At 43.2% G+C, this 7,118-nt stretch overlaps 1 pseudogene; it reads left to right on the top strand.

Annotated features, from left to right (window-relative positions):
- LOC116686691 (low affinity immunoglobulin epsilon Fc receptor-like) overlaps positions 1-7,118 on the top strand; it is a 13,473-nt pseudogene that overhangs the window by 3,796 nt on the left and 2,559 nt on the right.

Here is a 7,118-nt window from a genome sequence, read left to right as displayed (position 1 = left end):
AACGCGTAATTTCTAAGCAGCCCAATCACATGGCGGCAACTCAGTGCATTTGGCATGTAGACATGGTCAAGAGAATCTCCTGCAGTTCACCGACATCAGTATGGGGAAGAAAGGTGATTTGAGTGACTTGAACGTGGCATGATTGTTGGTGCCAGAAGGCTGGTCTGAGTATTTTCAGAAACTGCTAATCTACTGGGATTTTCACGCACAACCATCTCTAGGGTTTACAGAGAATGGTCCGAAAAAGAAAAAACATCCAGTGAGCGGCAGTTCGTGGGCGGCGAAATCCTTGTTGTGCCAGAGGTCAGAGGAGAATGGCCAGACTGGTTCGGGACGCTCCAGGCTGCAGCCATACCCGTCTCCACAAGAGATCCCTTCCTAACCCGATCCCAATGTCAGACATACGGGGGTCTTCATTCTGTGTTAACATTCAGCTGAAACTTTATCAACACAACCTACAATTCAAATGGCTGTCTGCACTATGGCCTTAAAACATATTATAAAAACAAAATAAACCAGATAATAACAAAATATAGTCGGTGTATGTGATAAGGAGCCTAGGGACTCAGGGGGTTAATAACGTTCAAGCGAGCAGAAGATCTGAAATTCCAGTTTGGATTCTGTGAGGAAGTTTGTTATTTCCCCTGTCCACTGCGATTCAGTTTGGATCGATGATGCCAAAAAACATACGGGGCCCAAGTGATAAATATTGAAACTGTAGTGATTTACAAGGTTGGGGAATGATTAGATTGATTCTTAGTTTCCAACTGGGCCCTAGGAGTTGTCGGTAACACACCGACGGAGACAAATTCTCTCTGTTGATATTACAATCAAGCACAAGTTTACAAAAAATGGGGGGGGGGGCTTGCTAATGGCATGTGTGTGTGTGTGTGGTTGCGGTGTGTGTGTTTGTGTGTGTGTGGTGTTGTGTGTGGGGTGTGTGGTGTGTGTGTGTGTTGTGGTTGGCAAGAGAAATAAATACATTGTAAGTCTAATATACACAATTAATAGAATCATAATTTTTAGTACAATAAAACAATACAAAACCATATTAATAACATACACTCATTAATTGCATGTAAAAATAAGGTAGCATGTAAAATAATGAACCTAAACACAAACGTGAGCAAGGGGCGTCAACCAAAATCCCGCCAATTATTTATTTTCGAATCAAACAGCCAGAGTAACCTAGGTAAAAACAGTTGAAGAACACCAAAACAAATCACTAGCACCTTTATTGCAGAACTATGGACCAATGAAATGAACTGCAACATTATTGTAAGCTTATTAGAACTACAGTTCTCAAAGAAGCACACAGTCTTAAAACTGATTATCGCCACACGGCTAGTATTTTTCTTTCTCTCACTTTTTTCTCTGTGTAGCCGCGGTGGTGTGACGGGCCTGCCCACGCTATTTTCGACATTTCATCACAATCACACCTGCCAGACGACTTTTTATACAAAATTAAAGTAACAAGTAAATTGTGTAAATGTAGGAGTTGAAAGTACGATATTATTGTTAAAATGGTAGGAGTAGAAGTAAAACGTCACCAAAAAAAATTAATGTAAAGTAAAAATATTTGAAATATATAAATGAGTACAGTATCGAAGTATTTGTACTTCCCCTATCTTGGGAATAGTTATGAATGTGTGTGTGTGTATGCTGATGGATAGGTAGCTGTGAAGTGGTTGCTGACTGAACCTACAGTATTGGTCTGTGGATCTTTTGGTCAGTTAAGCTTCAGGTGAATTACCACCACCATTTGGACTGGGTAGTAACTGACTTAATCTGTTTTTTTGATGTGTTCGGGGAACTGACTGAATCAGTATAGTGACGTGGATAACATAAGACTCATAAAAAAGGAGTGTGGGCAAAGTGGATTAATCCAAGAAATTAGGACTCTGAAATGAGTGATGAGACTCTATGTGATGGTGGTGGTGAAGCACCTCTTGTGAAGTTAGAAGATTTTAAACAAAACAAGAATAGCTCACCCCTCTTCCTCTTCATACCATCTCTAGCCCCAAACCACACCCCCAAAACCTTCTGGTGGTTTTTGGCTAGAACGCGGATGGCGGGTGTGGATGCTTCGTGAGTTGCAGGTTGGCACAGGTTTATTTTTGTGCTATTTGTAGACTGGGCTGTAAAACAGGGACGCATTTATTTTACCGTGTGTTGTGGGGACAGGCAGCTAGCAGATAGGCGGAGATGTTTGGCCGCAGACGCGTGCCGAGTGGACACGCCAGAGTGATGAAGTCAGGCTCGCAGTGTGCTCCAGGCACTTCCGCACAGGCGGTTTCCCCCAAACCCCACCCCCAAATCCCTTGTTGTCTGGTTATTGGACTAGAACGCGGAACACGTTTGTGTATAGTTCGTGGTGCAGGTTGGGCACGGTTAGTGTTTGTTGCAGTTTGTGACCCTGGGCTGTTATAGCGGACCGTGTTTTTTTACAGGTGTTCAGGGGACAGGCACAGCTAGCGATAGTGAGGAAAGTTTGACATGTGTGTAGGGGACAGGCAGCTAGCAGAAGTGAGATGTTTGCAGAAGAACGCCTTGTCCGTGGGGACGCCAAACAGGTGGAGCTTCAGGCTCGCCGTGGGCTCCAGGAGCTACCACACAGGCTGCAATCGCTCAGGTTGCGCTGAGTGTGCATGTGGTCAGGTGACGCTTGAGGACTCACCGCAAACTCTGTCCCTGAGCTTAGCTAAGCTCTTCCGGTCTCCACAGTCCTGCCGCCTCTCCCTCATCTTTGCTGGGTTCATGTTAGATGAATCGGCGAGTTGTCGCCTTTGCTGCTACTTCGAGAAGCCAGCTGGATCCAAGTCCCTCATTGGTTCAAGAACTCCGCAGTCATGACAAGACTTATTTTTTTTACACACACCAGCGTAGGATAGACAAGAGTCACAACTCACCCGACAACACACACGAACACCAAAAACCAAGTCTTTGCCCCTCTTTATATTAATGCAAAAAAACTGCGCAGAGTGAAGCTCGGCCGCAGAAGAACGAGTGTCCAGGTGGACGAGCAGGTGACTGATCTCTGGGAAGACTCACCTCAAAACTTTGCAGCAAGCACCGGGCTTTCTTGTATCTTGTCTCTCTGTCTCTCTCCCACACACCCTCAGGACACACACACAGAACACCCCACTGAAGCCACTAGACACATGCTGTTTTTCAAGAGGAATTGCAGGCATTCAGCAGAGGTGAGAAGAGTGCTATTTAAGGTCATGGAACCAAGAGGAATTGAAAAACGCCCCCAGCAATGACAATCACACAAAGACACCAAAGACAGTCACAGGAGAGACACAGACAGAGAGACACAGACACACACCAGACACACACGCATAGACACATCACACACAGTACAGATAAAAGACATAATACAGGAACACACCGCACAAATACCTGCCAGAGGAGTCACACATTTACACAGACACACAACACGCACAGATGCACACACACCAACAACAGACGCACCTATGCTACAGACCGACAAACACACCCACACCCAACGGCACAAACAGATGCACAAAACAGCGCACAGAACAACACCACACACAGGAACAACCGGACACAGTCAGGTCACAAACATACAATAACACACACAGTCTCACACACACCAAACACGCTACAATCACAGGCACAGAACAGGTACACAAACTGCATGCACGTAAGTCAGGCGCATTATCAGACACACACACACAAACACAGATACACCTGTTGGGACTAGACACATCGAGGTCAGGTCAGGTCATGGACCCCAGCAGGACAAAACACACAAAACATAGAAAACAGACACACACAGCAGAACACCACAACAAAAGACACCACACAACCCATACAGGTGGATTTTAACTTGATGATCTCCAAAAACCTTTTTCAGTCGTCATAAACCACAGTTAGAAAAAAGCACAAAATAAAATGAAAAGGTTTCCTCTCCTAGTAAGATCCCAGTGATTCCGAGGTACACAGTAAACAAGATGGTTAACATGCGGCCACAGGCTCAATGCTGTCTTCATACAAAAGCGGGGTGCTGGCCCCTCCTGGTCCAAATGGAGAATGCACTGCCTGTTTTTATCCCATGAAGCTGGAACAACTTGGACGGTGTTATTAAGTCATATTCTTGCTCATCTTCAGTTCAACAGTATTTAGACGTTATATCAGAAATAGGGGCACATGGTTTACATTTACCGAAACCACATGTGTTTGTTAATGCACAGTGCTGAAGGCGCCTCTTTTTTTTCTTTTTCTTTTTTTCAGGGATTCATGTTAAAGCACTGTTGCCAGGTGCGGTACCTTAAGGCGCTGACACACCAACCGGTATGGCCATCAGACAGTAGCTCTGTTTCAATCACTGTTTACGATACACACACACACACTGTTTGTGTGTTTGTATGTCTTTTGTGTGTGTGTTCGCACTGTGTGTGTGTGTGTCAAAGTTGTGGGTTTCTCCAAGTGTGTGTTTTTTGAGAGAAGAGGGAAGGATCAAATGCAAGAACAGTGGGAAGGAATGGAGGAGGACGGGAGATACGAGGGGAGAATGAGTGAGAATGAGACGAAATGAAAGAGCAGCAGAGAGAGGTTAAATCAATGTGCATGTTGCGGTTTTTGTACCTTAAGGCGTGGACCACCAAACCGGTTATTGGTCATCAGACAGTAGTTAGGTTTCCATCAACAACGGTTGTATCTGAATAAGTGATATGGAATAAAAACTGCTTCTGGGAACAGTTAAATTCAAAGAAATTGCATGAATATCGACTCAAAGGAAAACCTTTGGTCTCATTGACTTCTCTTGAGGATTAGTTGGGTTCAGGTGATAAACGCTGATGGAAAATCTGCCAAATAAATAATGCATTGTGATTACGTTTTAGGTCATGTTATGGTTTCAACTGCAACAAATTGAAGAAGTTTCTATAAATAAATTGACTGGACTGACACGAGCTGCGGGGCAGACGGAGCAAACTACCGTCCATCTGCAGGCTTCAGTCACAGAAATGTGGGTATGAGTGTGGTTACACTTTTTCAAAACTCTAAACAGACTCGTTGAATGCATTGTAATATAATCACCAGGGGGGGCAGAAAAACAGCCCGTATATAGTGTGGTTAACGTTCCACTGCCTGGAGGACAGACTGTCCTCTATGCCCTTGCAGACAGCCTGACAGGTGCAGGTTGGAGTGGCAAGGCAACTTATTCTCGAACACATTTCAGCACCAAGAACAAGACAATTTAAAAGCTTCAAAAAAAACCCTAAAAACCCATTAAAGGAGCAATAAAGACTTTCATGAACGGGAAAACCGGATCAAATACAAAAAGATACAAACACAATAGTGAGGTTAGGTACAGCGCACAGCGTTTAAAACAATAATAATAAAGTAATAAATAATAATGATGATTTAATGGTGGTGGGGGACGGGTCTGAGAGAATGGTCTGATGTAACAAAGTGATCCAAACATACCCACCCGTCATCAAAGATTCGATCATCTTTTCTGTCAGAGCCAGGTCTTGTAGAAGTATGATAACTCGTGTATTTTCCTTGTTGATCGCAGCATCTGACCGAGTACGTGTATCCGCCAGAGCGAGGCAGTCCTGGTCCCCAGAAACCTTGTCAGACAAATAAAAGTTCTTTATCAAACAGTGAAACTGCTGATTGTTGTTCATTGAAATCAAATGTTTAATGTCACTTTAAAATCTTATATTACCTGTTAATAATCAACTTATTTTAATAACTCGTTAAGATTAAGCTTTGAAATCAATGTTAACCTCTCTCAGGTGTGTGTGTGTGTTGTTGATCGTATCGGTGTGTGTGTAGTGTGTGTGTGTGTGTGTGTGGTTTGTGTGTGTGGTGAGTTCTGTCTGTCTCTCCAATCAGCATTGCCAATAAACAGTGATTTGAGGAATTGTGATGAAAACCAAAACCTTTAAAAGTCTCACGTTTCTCTCAGCAGTGATAAGTCCACCACCTCCATCTCCTCTTGGTCCCCATCAGTCCGTAGACCAACCAGATCTCCATCGTTATCATTGAGGACAAACTTCTAGAAGTGGCGAGAGACCAATCATTTCTCTGTTCCCAGTCAGCATTTATGTTGTAGTAAAGTCATCTTGTGACTTAATCAAGACCAAAAACACATAAGAGGGATCCTCGGTCCCCCCCACAGGAAGGACGCCCCAACCGCAGGACAGGAAACACACATTAGTATAAAGGAGGAGGAAGAGAAGAAAGCATTTAGAACAGCCAGGAAACAGAGACATGAGGAAGTCAGTTAGAGATCAAACAGCAACATTAAACACTAACATTTCCTTTTCTTCATATTTACATATTTCCATTAAAGGTCTTTTCTATGAGATCACTCACGCAGAAACAAACACACTCACCTGTTCCTCGTCGTTGTAATGAAGACAGATCTGCTCTCTCTGCAGACAGTCATCTCTGGCTGCCTCCCAATTCGATTATCTTTAGATTTAAAGTAACAACTGTGTCCAGATCTCATCCATCATCAGGACAACACGTCTTTACGACAGACCAAACATTCAAGGGGAATAAGGACGTGTACTAGTGTGATTAACAGTCTGGACGATCTTCTGCTCTGTCAGTTTCTCTTTCTGTTTACTCTGTAAATACTTAGGAAATCGTTCTCTCAGGTTGAATATCTCTGAAATTATTAAATAACAGTTGAAAAAAGTTAACCAGCATTAAAAGACACCATCAAACTAAAGACACAGTCCATCCTATGATTGTTAAAGTTGATATCAGGAGTTAACTGGTTTTTTCACTTTTCTACCCTTCAGTTCTGGTCCTTAAGTGATTTACTCATCCGGAACTGACGTGTAGTGTTGACTAAGTTGTTCGTACTGGTCTGCAGCAAAGTGTCTGAAAGATGAATATGAAAACCATAACAAAGTTAACAAAAGAACCACAACACCAAATCATTTGCTTCAGACTAAAGACCAATATCAGGACAATAAACCAAAGTCTTTGTTTGTTGAAACTGAGCCAAAGTTGGAATGAGTGTCAGATCGACCTTTCCAAATGAATATGTCTTCGTCCAAGTGTCTTCTTCATGTGTCCACTGACAGGGTTTCTTGCTGAGGTGGATAAAAGGAAAGTCCTGCTAGTCAAGG

This window comes from Etheostoma spectabile, unplaced genomic scaffold, assembly GCF_008692095.1.
Source record: "Etheostoma spectabile isolate EspeVRDwgs_2016 unplaced genomic scaffold, UIUC_Espe_1.0 scaffold437, whole genome shotgun sequence".
In the NCBI taxonomy this organism is placed as follows: domain Eukaryota; kingdom Metazoa; phylum Chordata; class Actinopteri; order Perciformes; family Percidae; genus Etheostoma; species Etheostoma spectabile.
Note: the sequence above shows the minus strand (reverse complement) of the source record. Positions and strands in the feature narration are given on the sequence as shown.